The sequence below is a fragment of the Bombina bombina genome, chromosome 4 (genome assembly GCF_027579735.1).
Source record: "Bombina bombina isolate aBomBom1 chromosome 4, aBomBom1.pri, whole genome shotgun sequence".
Taxonomy (NCBI): domain Eukaryota; kingdom Metazoa; phylum Chordata; class Amphibia; order Anura; family Bombinatoridae; genus Bombina; species Bombina bombina.
In genome coordinates, this window is record NC_069502.1 from 326,265,152 (window position 1) to 326,278,796 (window position 13,645).

A 13,645-nucleotide genomic window follows, 5' to 3' on the forward strand; every position below is an offset into this window, starting at 1 on the left:
CAATTTTAAACTAATTACACCTACTCTAAGCCCCCTAATAAAATAAAGCCCCCCAAAATAAAACATGCCCTACCCTATTCTAAATTAAAAAAGTTCAAAGCTCTTTTACCTTACCAGCCCTGAAAACACATACAATACCCCCCCCCACATTACAACCCACCACCCACATACCCCTAATCTAACCCAAACCCCCCTTAAATAAACCTAACACTAAGCCCCTGAAGATCTCCCTACCTTGTATTCACCACACCGGGTTCACCAATTGGTCCAGAAGAGCCTCCGATGTCTTCATCCAAGCCCAAGCGGGGGCTGAAGAGTGACGTCCATCCTCCGGCTGAAGTCTTGATCCAAGCGGCAAATGAAGAAGTCCATCTTCAGGAAGAAATCTTCATCCTATCCGGGCAGAAGAGGACATCCGGACCAGAAAACATCTTCATCCAAGCCGCATCTTCTATGTTGTTCCATCCGATGACGAGCGGCTGATCTTGAAGACCTCCGGCGCGGATCCATCCTCTTCGTTCGACGTCCAACTGAAGAATGAAGGTTCCTTTAAGGGACGTCATCCAAGATGGCGTCCTTCGAATTCCGATTGGCTGATAGGATTCTATCAGCCAATCGGAATTAAGGTAGGAAAATTCTGATTGGCTGATGGAATCAGCCAATCAGATTCAAGTTCAATCCGATTGGCTGATCCAATCAGCCAATCAGATTGAGCATGCATTCTATTGGCTGATCCAATCAGCCCTTAAAGGAACCTTCATTCTTCAGTTGGACGTCGAATAAAGAGGATGGATCCGCGCCGGAGGTCTTCAAGATCAGCCGCTCGTCATCGGATGGAACAACATAGAAGATGCGGCTTGGATGAAGATGTTTTCCGATCCGGATGTCCTCTTCTGCCCGGATAGGATGAAGATTTCTTCCCGAAGATGGACTTCTTCATTTGCCGCTTGGATCAAGACTTCAGCCGGAGGATGGACGTCACTCTTCAGCCCCCGCTTGGGCTTGGATGAAGACATCAGAGGCTCTTCTGGACCGATCGGTGAACCCGGTGTGATGAATACAAGGTAGGGAGATCTTCAGGGGCTTAGTGTTAGGTTTATTTAAGGGGGGTTTGGGTTAGATTAGGGGTATGTGGGTGGTGGGTTGTAATGTTGGGGGGCTATTGTATGTGTTTTTTTTACAGGCAAAAGAGCTGAATTATTTGGGGCATGCCCAGCAAATGGCCCTTTTCAGGGCTGGTAAGGTAAAAGAGCTTTGAACTTTTTTAATTTAGAATAATTTTATTTTGGGGGGCTTTGTTATTTTATTAGGGGGCTTAGAGTAGGTGTAATTAGTTTAAAATTGTTGTAATATTTTTCTAATGTTTGTAAATATTTTTTTATTTTTTGTAACTGAGTTCTTTTTTATTTTTTGTACTTTAGTTAGTTTATTTAATTGTATTTATTTGTAGGTATTGTATTTAATTAATTTATTGATAGTGTAGTGTTAGGTTTAATTGTAGATAATTGTAGGTATTGTATTTAATTAATTTATTGATAGTGTAGTGTTAGGTTTAATTGTAACTTAGGTTAGGATTTATTTTACAGGTAATTTTGTAATTATTTTAACTAGGTAGCTATTAAATAGTAAATAACTATTTAATAGCTATTGTACCTGGTTAAAATAAATACAAAGTTGCCTGTAAAATAAATATAAATCCTATAGCTACAATATAATTATTCGTTATATTGTAGCTATATTAGGGTTTATTTTACAGGTAAGTATTTAGCTTTAAATATGAATAATTTATTTAATAAGAGTTAATTTATTTCGTTAGATTTAAATTATATTTAACTTAGGGGGGTGTTAGTGTTAGGGTTAGACTTAGCTTTAGAGGTTAATACATTTATTATAGTAGCGGTGAGTTCCGCTCGGCAGATTAGGGGTTAATAAGTGAAGTTAGGTGTCGGCGATGTTAGGGAGGACAGATTAGGGGTTAATAATATTTCTTATAGGGTTATTGAGGCGGGAGTGAGGCGGATTAGGGGTTAATACATTTATTATAGTATCAGTGAGGTCCGGTCGGCAGATTAGGGGTTAATAATTGTAGGTAGGTGGAGGCGACGTTGGGGGCGGCAGATTAGGGGTTAATAAATATAATATAGGGGTCGGCGGTGTTAGGGGCAGCAGATTAGGGGTTCATAGGGATAACGTAGTTTGCGGCGCTGTACGGAGCGGCAGATTACGGGTTAAAAAAAATATGCAGGTTTCAGCGATAGCGGGGGCAGCAGATTAGAGGTTAATAAGTGTAAGGTTAGGGGTGTTTAGACTCCGGGTACATGTTAGGGTGTTAGGTGCAGACATAGGAAGTGTTTCCCCATAGGAAACAATGGGGCTGCGTTAGGAGCTTAACGCTGCTTTTTTGCAGGTGTTAGGTTTTTTTTCAGCTCAAACAGCCCCATTGTTTCCTATGGGGGAATCGTGCATGAGCACGTTTTTGAAGCTGGCCGCGTCCGTAAGCAACACTGGTATTTAGAGTTGCAGTGGCGGTAAATTATGCTCTACGCTCCCTTTTTGGAGCCTAACGCACTGAAAACGCAGCCATTCTGTGAACTCTAAATACCAGCGGTATTTAAAAGGTGCGGCCAGAAAAAAGCACGTGTAGCTAACGCACCCCTTTGGCCGCAAAACTCCAAATCTAGGCCTCTGTGTTTTTTATTTTGTGTAACTTAGTTGTTATTTTTTTGTAACTTAGTAATTCTTTATTGTAGATTTAAATAACTTGAGTAGGGTTAGGTTTTTTCGAAATGTAATATAGTTAATTTAATGGTTAGTTTAATGTAATTTTAGTATAATAGTTAGGGTAGGTTAATTAATAGTTTAATATAGTTTAATGTAATTGTAGGATAATAGTTAGTGTAGGTTAATTAGTAGTTTAATATAGTTTAATGTAATTTTAGTATAATAGTTAGGGTAGGTTAATTAATAGTTTAATATAGTTTAATGTAATTGTAGGATAAAAGTTAGGGTAGGTTAATTAGTAGTTAATTATAGTTTATTTTAATTCTAAAGGTAAGTTTAAATTTATTATAAGATAGGGATGAGTTAATATTTAATGTAAAGTTAGCGGGTTGTTAGGTTTAGGGGTTACTAGCTTAATTTAGTTTATGGCGATGTGGGGGTTGGTGGTTTAGGGGTTAATAGGTTTAGTAAGTGGTAGTGATGTGGGAGGCCAGGGGTTTAGGGTTTAATACATTTATTTAGTTACAGAGGGGTCCGGGAGTAGCGGGATAGGGGTTAATACTTTTATTTAATTGCGTTGGGGTCCGGGAGCGGCGGGATAGGGGTTAATACATTTATTTAGTTGCAGCAGGGTCTGGAAGCGGTGGGATAGGGGTTAATACTTTTATTTAAATGCGGCGGGGTCCGGGAGCGGCGGGATAGGGGTTAATACATTTATTTAGTTGCAGCGGGGTCCAGGAGCAGCGGGATAGGGGTTAATACTTTTATTTAATTGCGTTGGGGTCCGGGAGCGGCGGGATAGGGGTTAATACATTTATTTAGTTGCAGCGGGGTCCAGAAGCGGCGGGATAGGGGTTAATAAATTTATTTAGTTGCGGCGGGGTCCAGGAGTGGCGGGATAGGGGTTAATATATTTGATGTAGGTTGCAGCGATGTCGGGGCGGCAGATTAGGGATTTTTAGACTCGAGGCTTATGTTAGGATGTTTGGTGTAAACTTAACTTTTATTCTACCATAGAAATCAATGGGATATCTGGCAGCATCGGACATAAGCTTTCGCTGCTTTCAGACTCCCATTGATTCCTATGGCATCCGTGGCCTCCAGGGTGGCGGATTGAAAACCAGGTATGCTGGGCCGGAATAGTGGCGAGCGTACCTGTTAGAAATTTGTTAACTTGCAAAAGGTGTCAGATAGTGCCAAATTTGTATTCAGAACATCTGTAATGATGTAAGCATCGATCTGTGTCGGACTGAGACCGGCGGATTTTATGTTATATCACAAATTTTAACTTTTGTCGGTCTGTAGGCTATGATAAATGGGTTGAATCAGGCTCTCCACAATTACGCTGCGGAATTCCAGCGTATTTGCGGTTGACGGCTTGATAAATATCCCTCATGGCCCCATCGTCAGAACAGAGAGCGTCAGCCCACTATTTTTTTATATTGTGCCAGACTCATGGACTGCGAGTCTGGCAAAGCCAATAAGGCAATTTCTCATTGGTCTGACAATGTTTTGAGTATAGGGGCTCAAGAAATAATCAAAGTTTGAATCCATATTATATTTTTATACCTCCCGAAATTTCCCAGATATTATTCAGGATAGGGAGGCTAGTGGCTTAGTCATTGAGATCTGAGGGAAAAATTATGGGAAATAGGGGCAGAGTTACAACATATGCAGCTACATAAGGTCATAATTACTTTTCTAGTTCAACTATATAGAAGTTACACAGGTGCCCCCATATATATTCTCCTTGCTTATAAAATACCACTAATGTGCAGAAACTATAAAGGTATTTCGTCACCTCAGTGGCTTACATCAACCACCAGGAAGGAACTTGCAGTTCTTTAGCTATGAAGGAGGTGACTCGAATTCTGCAGTGGGCAAAAGCCCGCAATTGTCTCCTATCTTCCATCCACATTCCAGGAGTGGACAAATGGGAGGCAGATTTTCTGAGCAGACAGACTTTTCATCCCGGGGAGTGTGCTCCCCATCCAGATGTGTTCTCTCAGATAACCCTCAAGAGGGGGGTTCCAGAGTTGGATCTGATGGCATCCTGCCAAAATGCCAAGGTTCCAAAGTACGGTTCAAGGTCAAGAGATCCTCAGGCCATTCTGATAGATGCTCTAGCGGTCCCTTGGAGGTTTTCGCTGGCTTATCTGTTTCCTCCATTTTCTCTCCTTCCATGAGACATTGCTCGTATCAAACAAGAGGGAGCATCAGTGATTCTAATAGCTCTTGCATGGCCCTGCAGGATATGGTTCATGGATCTGGTCAGGATGTCTTCTTGATCTTCTACTTCAGGGTCCTTTCATCCATCCAAACCTATATTCTCTGAAGCTAACTGCGTGGAAATTGAACACCTAGGTCTGTCTAAGCGTGGGTTTTTTTAAGCTATCATTGATACTATGATTTATGCTCGGAAGCCGGTTACTCGCAAGATTTACCATAAGATATGGCATAAAATTCTTTATTGGTGTGATTCTCCTGGAGCCGGGTGAGGATTTCCTGTATTTTGTCTTTTCTTCTTGATGGACTGGATAAGGGTTTATCGGTCAGTTCTCTAAAGGGTCAGATTTTAGCATTAAGGCTGTGACACACTGCAAGCGATGCAGCGCAAGGCGATGCAAAGCAAAGCAGCAAGAAAAGTTTGCAAGCTTCACTTCACGCTGCACGGCCTCGCAGCTTGTCTACACTGTTGTCTATACTGTCTGTAGTTTTTCATGTTTACCTCTACAGATTCTGCTAGTCATGGATATCTCTACTGAGTGGTTGAGTCAGGTTAATAAATTTATGTTTTATGTAATCAAATTACAAATATACATTAAAGGGACAGTATACTATAAAATATGTTTACAATTACTTTTTTTACCAGCTGCAGAATATAAAATGTATGATATTTTCTTTTTAAGGTTTATTTGTGTATATAAATGACCTTATTTGTGTTTTTGAGGCCACAAACTAATAAAAAGTGTTGAGCTTGTAGGTATAATTAGATCTCATATCTGTAAGTTAACCAAACACCAATACTTGGAGAGAACAATGGAAAGTTAACATTTTATTACATTATCTCTTCTGTACCCCACTGGGAGTGTAATTTATTCTGCTGGCTGTTTACACAGCTTGGCCTTAAAGGGACATGGCACACAAAAATTTACTTTGGTGATTCGGATAGAGAATACAATTTTAAACAACTTTCCAGTTTACTTCTATTATTTTATTTGCTTCCTTCTCTTGTTATCCTTTGCTGAAAGGTTTATCTTTGCAAGCTCAGGAGCAGCAAAGAACCTAGGTTCTAGCTGCTGATTGGTGGCTGCATATATATAACAATTGTCATTGGCTCACCCATGTGTTCAGTCAGCAACCAGTAGTGCATTGCTGCTCCTTCAACAAATGATACCAAGAGAATGAAGCAAATTTGATAATAGAAGTAAACAGGAAAGTTGTTGAAAATTGTATTCTCTAGCTGAATCATGAAAGAAAATTTTTGGGTTTCATGTCCCTTTAATGCCAAAATCTTTCAGGATAGGTGGGAATACCACAGGCAAAATAAACTATTTCAAATGCTAATATAAGGGTAATGAAAATACTTGTAAACAATTGAATACACATTGGGAACAAATTAAAGGGGAGAATTTTTTTGAGTAAACTGTCCCTTTAAAATGATGCTTCAATAAACTAAATGATGTCATTATAGGTAATAACTCAGGGAAGGAGGAGACGGATTTTAGCTGCTCTCCTTATAGACTCCCTGCCTCAGCGAAATACCAGAAGATGGTGGATAAGGCCCATTTACCAACGAAGGGCCCAACAAGGGGTCTTTAATAATCTGATTCAGGAAATGCGATTGAATAATGATGAAAGCCACAACTTATATTTCAGAATGTGTCAAGAACATTTTGACAATTCAGAGACAAGACACAAATTTCCGTAAATCTATCAGTCCTGCTCAAAGGCTGGCAATTACATTAAGATTTTTGGCCACTGAGCTAGGCGGATCTCTGAAAATGTGTTTGTCATCTGTTGTGCAAAATGGAGATCAATTTTGGATTTATTGTACATGCATCCAGATAATGCAGAAACTGTAGTAAAAAGCATTTGTGCATTGCACAACTACATCAGAGTAGAGGAAGCTGTAATGGAACCGGAGAGAAGAAGGTACTGTCCTCTTGGCTATATGGATATGGAGGAAGCAAATGGAAATATAATATCTGGACGATGGAGGCAAGAAGTGGATGCAGATCATGTCCATGGATTAAGTAGGCAGGGTGCCAATAACTATAGTAAAGTAGCAGATCAAACAAGAGAAACTTTTGTGAAGTATTTTACATCGAATGAGGGCAAGGCACATTTTGTTGAAATTACACATTTATTGTATAAAAACTTTTAATTTATTTGTTTAATAAAGTGCATTTAGTTAATGCAAAACAGTTTCAAAACTTGAAATTGTTTTTATTATATATACATAAATGTTTAACTATTAAAAAATCAATTGCCAATAACTATTTTATTTTATTTATGTATGCTAATGACTGTTGTGTATGGGGGTCCAAACACTGACTCGCATACATAAACAAAAAACAAAAAAATAGTTATTGCCAATTGATTTTTTTAAAATATATAGATCCTTTTTTTTTTACAATATTATAACTGTTAAACACACTCTAGAACCAGTTAGAAATAACAAATTAAAAGAAACTATACTATACAGGTATAAATATAATATATATATGAAATATATATATGTATATATATATATATATTAGACATGTGCATGGCGAAAAAATTTGGTTCGGTTCGGATCGATTTGGAATTTTTCGAAGTTCAGTTCGGATCGATTCGAATTCGGAAAAATTTGAATTGATTAGTTTCGGATTCGTTTCGGATTCATTTGGATTTGAAGAAATTCGGCTGGATTCGGTTCGATTCGGTTCAATTCGGTAAGTGTTAGGTGGGATTAGACTAGTATTATACTGTATATTAGGTGTTAACCTAACATACTGTATACTACTAGTGTAATCCCAATGGCCATCCGAATTTACAAATCGATTCGATTCGGTTCGATTCGGAAAATTCGGCAACATTTTAATTCGGAAATTCTGTTCGATCCGAATCGCCGAATTTGCAGAATTTTCCGAGTTTCCGAATCGAACCGAACCAAATCGCACATGTCTTATATATATATATATATATATATATACACAAATACTGTAAACTACATTGGCATGTAGTTAATGTAAACTGAATGCAAAAAAAATAACAAAACATTGAATATTATTTTTAAACAAAATGCAAGTAACATTTAAACACATTCAGAACTGGTGCATCAATGTTCTTGTGCATTATCTATTAATTTAATGATTTCAATTTTAACATTATTTTTAATGTGCGGATTAATCTTCATAAAATCAGGTAACAGACTCCATGGTTGATTGATTTGAAGGAACAATAATTGGTGCTTTTAAAGCTTCCAAAACCTTTTCCATAGTGCTTTGCTGAACACGTTTTTGTTTTCCAGGAACAGCATCTCTTGAAGTTGTAGCAAAATCTGAAAGCAATAAAAAATATTTTTGCTGTAAATGCAATATTCTTACCCTGATTATACTGCACTGTAACAATCCTGAATTTTAATTGACCACCAACCTGTCATGTCGGAACTCTGTGAAGCTATTTCTGCGCTGTCGGTGACAATTGGATTTAACTCAATATAAGTCTCCAAACTTGGATTTTCCATTATGATGGTTTCAGTCATGTCCTGCACTGTGCCTGATAGCATATAGGTGTCCTCCTGCGTTGATGGCTCTGACTGGGAGGTCTGAGGAGTTTCTCTTGATAGAAACTCACTAAAGTTTCCTGTAGTCCTAAAGAAAAAGATAATATGGTTTTAATACATTTTTCATAAATAATATAATAACCTGAATTTATAATAATTATTAAACTATTTCTATTTATTATATAATAAAATAATTAAACACAGAAATTAAGATTATAACTTTAATACAATGATATAGGAAGTTTTACCTTTTTGGTTTTAAACAAGGATTGAGGAAACTCAGATATTTGCTCACAATCCATGTGGGATCTTCTATTATAAGGTCTGCTCCCGATCCACTTTTTTTTTTATAAATTCTGAGGTATTTGTCTCTTATGGACTTCCACTTGGCAGGACAGGCGGCTTCTGCATAACAAAATAAGTAAACAAAAATATGTATTTACTTAATTATGGTAACATTGTTTAAGTTACACTTTTTACAACAAACACTTTTATGACTATTCTATGAAAGATCTCCATACAAACAGGAATACTGTACCTGGGATATTTAAAATTTCGCTGATTTCTTTTCATGCCATTTGCCGGAAGTTCTGATTGCGATATTCTTTTATTCTCATGTCGTAAAGACAAGGTCTTTTTTTCAACTTCCAAAACAAACAGAATATCTGCATCCCAACCACACTGTTGCGAAAAGGCCATTTTCTATGAAAAATGTTTTTCTATTGAATAAAATAAAGCAGAAAAAAACAAATAATATTTAATAAAGCCACTGAACACTCAAATTAAAAATTGGAAAGGTTTAGGAATACATTTTATATGTATATACCAAATACACAAGCAGGAACTCATGATTAATTATCACATCACCAACCCTTCAACAGCCATCTTACAATTTTTTTTTTTTTTTTATGTTAAAATATTTTTTTTCTTTATTTGTATTAATAATACACTTTTTAATTGTTTTCAAGAATTTAAATATTTTTAAACTTTAAGTCAATAAAATAAATTAATTACACTTTTATTGAAAGTTCTAAAACACATCCATGTCCACTCACATGAACACAATTGACAGTCCTGATTTTATTTTAAAATTTACTGCTGTTATACCGTTGTATTTCATCCAAACGGCACTGGGCTTTAGCGCTGTTAGGACAAAATACAACATCATAGCCTTTGGATGTCCTGAAGCCAACTGCGCTTCCTGGATTTGATCGCGGTTTGGAGGGTGTTCCTAGCGATATAGGGACGCTCCCCAGACCTGATCCCATAATTGAAATCTCGCAATCGCGTGCACAATCGCGGGATTTCAATTTGTCTACATCGGAACGTTGTTCCAATGTAGACATTATGACCCTGTCATGAAAGGGTTAAACAAGTCCTTATGTTTGTTAAATTAGTAAACTATGAGAACTAATAAAGGTGCTATATATAATCTTTATAATAAAAGAATGAAACATAAACCATTCTCTGATTATATAGATTATATGACTTACCCAACATAAGGACTTGTTTTAAAGAGAAAGTCAAGTGCAAAAACAACTTTTATGATTCAGATAGGGCATCTAATTTTAAATAACTTTCCAATTTACGTTTATCACCAATTTTGCTTTATTCTCTTGGGTTTCTTAGCTGAAAGCTCAACCTAGGAGATTCATATGCTAATTTCTTAGACCTTAAAGCCGCCTCTAATCTGAATGCATTTTGCCAGTTTTTAAACACTAGACGGCATTAGTTCATGTGTTTCATATAGATAACATTGAGCTCATGCACGTGAAGTTACCTATGAGTGAACACTGATTGGCTAAAATGCAAGTCTGTCAAAACTACTGAAATAAGGGGCCAGTTTTCAGAGGCTTAGAAACAAGGTAATCACAGAGGAAAAAAAGTATATTAATATAACTGTGTTGGTTATGCAAAACTGGGGAATGGGTAATAAAGGGATAATCTATGTTTTTAAACAACAACAAAAATTGGTGTTGACTGCCCCTTTAAATAAAATCAGGACTGTTGGTAGCTACATAGAGCACAGTGTAATTTATTTTATTTTATTTCTTCATTCTGTAACAGCCCTGATATCACTGGTCAAGTATGGGGCCAGAATACAGAAATGAAAATTACACTGTGCTATATATAGCTACCAACAGTCATGATGTTATTTAAAACAAGTCCTTATGTTGGGTAAATTTATAAACTATGAGAACTATAGGTGCTATGTATAATCTATATAATCTGAGAATGGTTCAAGTTCCATTCCATTTTTATATAGATTATACTGTATATAGCACCTTTAGTTAGCAAGGACTTTATTAACCCCTTAAGGACCAAGGATGCATAGGGTATGTCCTACAAAAAATGTCAGTTAGTGTCCAAGGACGTACCCTGTACATCCTCAAGGGTTTCAAGCAGTGGAAGCGATCCTGATCACTTCCAACTGCTTTCAAGGGGTTGCAGTGATGCCTCGGTTTTGAGGCATCACAGTAATCCCTTTTTGTATCCACAGATGCAGATAGAGACAATCTGTGGCCCTCTCTGCATCGGGCATTGATGGTGCCGATCGTTGGTGGGTGGGAGCAGCAGCAGGGAGGCGGGTGGGCGGCCCATCAATGTACCGGCATCCTGTTCCAGTGTCTCCAAAAAGCAATACCAAAGCCATATATGTCTGCTATTTCTGAACAAAGGGGATCCCAGAGAAGCATTTACAACCATTTGTGCCATAATTGATGTTTGTAAATAATTTCAGTGAGAAACCTAAAATTGCATTTGGCGGTGAAATTGTGACATGAAATATACCAAAATAGGCCTAGATAAATACTTTGGGTTGTCTACTAAAAAAAAAAAATTATGTGAGGGGTTATTCAGGGATTCCTGACAGATATCAGTGTTATAATGTAACTATTGTTAATTTTGAAAAAAATGTTTTGGAAATAGCAAAGTGCTACTTGTATTTATTGCTCTATAACTTGCAAAAAAAGCAAAGAACATGTAAACATTGGGTATTTCTAAACTCAGGACAAAATTTAGAAACTATTGAGCATGGGTGTTTTTGATGGTTGTAGATTTGTAAGAGATTTTGGGGGTCAAAATTAGAAAAAGTGTTTTTTTTTTTTCATTTTTTTCCCCTCATATTTTATAAAAAAAATTATAGGAAATTATAAGATATGTTGAAAAAAATGCTATCTTTAGAAGGTCCATGTAATGGCGAGAAAAACTGTATATAATATGTGTGGGTACAGTAAATGAGGAAAATTACAGCTAAACACAAACACCTCAGAAATTTTAAAATAGCCCAAACAGTCAGAACATGGAAAAGTGCTGTGGTCCTTAAGGGGTTAAAATAAAGTGTTTAAAACATAAAGCAAAAAATAAAAACATTTTGGGATGTGCAGGCAAAAATCCACTACAACTTGACCCACAACTACTGCCTGATTTTGTACAATATCCATGTATGGTGTATATTATGCAATAATCAAGCAGTTATATGATTTTTTCAACCAAACAAAGATGTATTCATTTGTTTATCAGCTTGCTTTATTTTATTTGTACTGTACAAAAAAGTTAAAAAATGAGTACATTTTTGTGTGGTAAAAAAAAAATCATAATAACATTTTTTAATAATTATTGCACATTAACCTTACATGGGTATTTCACACAAGCATGCTAGCTTGTACCTGCTATATGCAGTACAGGTATCACAGCTGCTTGTACACTACTTTACTCTACTACACTGAGAAATCGCCGGTTTTGTGGTGGCCTCCCTCCTTCTCAGCTACCAACACCCAGGCACCAGCCCCTGAAATAATTTAAAAGAGCGGCAAGCCAATCAATTCCTCTCAACAGAAGCTCATTTGTCTGAGGGAATCTGATTGGCTGCTCGCATCCTAGCGTGCAGTGTGTCACAGGCTTTATTCATCCTTTTGCACAAACCTGTTGCTCCCCCATGGAGCCTTAATTTAGTTCTTAAGGTTCTACATGAGCCTGCGCATGTTGTTGACATAAAACTGCTATCCTGGAAGTTTTTGTTTCTTGTGGCCATTTCTTCCGCTCGCAGAGTGTCTGAGCTTTCAGCTCTGCAGTGTGATTCCCCCTACCTTATTTTTCATGCTGATAAGGCGGCCCTTCGTACTAAATTGGGTTTTCTCCCTAAGGTAGTATTTGATCGAAATATTAATCAGGAAATTGTTCTTCCTTCTCTTTGTCCTAATCCTTCTTCTCAAAAGGAACATATTTTGCATAACTTGGATGTTGTGCAGACTCTAAAGTTTTACTTATAAGCTTCTAAAGATTTTCAGCAATCTTCTGTCCTGTTTGTCAGAAGGCCACTTCTACTTCTCTGTCTCTCTGGTTGAGAAATTTGATTCATTTGGCTTATGAGACTACTGGACTGCAGCCTCCTGAGAGAATTATGGCTCATTCCACTAGGGCTGTATCATCGTTTGGGCTTTCAAAAATGAAGCTTCTGTGGAAAAGATTTGCAAGGCAGCAACTTGGTCCTCTCTGCATACTTTTTTCCAAATTCTACAAATTTGATACTTTTGCCTCGGTTGAGGCTTCTTTTAGGAGAAAGATTCTTAAAGCAGTGGTGCCTTCTGTTTACGTCCTTCTGCCATTTTTTCTCCCTCCCTGTTCATTCCATGTCCTCTATCTTGGGTATTGGTTCCCACTAGTAATTGGAATGACGTTGTGGACTCTCCATGTTATAGGAAAGAAAACAAAATGTATGCTTACCTGATAAATTTCTTTCTTTATGGACATGGAGAGTCCACGACCCCATCCTCTTTTAATTATAATTCGGCAGTTTTTTTGTGTAAACTTCAGGCACCTTTTCACCCTTGTGTTTCTTCCTTTTCCATTTCCTTCCGCTGAATGACTGGGGGTTATGGGTAAGGCAGTTACCACTTAACAGCTTTGCTGGGGTGCTCTTTGCCTCCTCCTTCTGGCCAGGAGTTGAATATTCCACTAGTAATTGGAATTATGTTTTTCTGCAGTTGTTTTTCAACAGTCAAACTCCAACCACCACTTGCCTTATTTTGAGGCTTCAATCAAGATGTTTAACAGAAGTAGAGGATCTAATGAAATTATTTCTAAAAAAATATTGCTTAAAAAGTTATAAAGGCTCAAAGATATGAGGTATCAGGTGTTAGAAAAAAAAGCAGG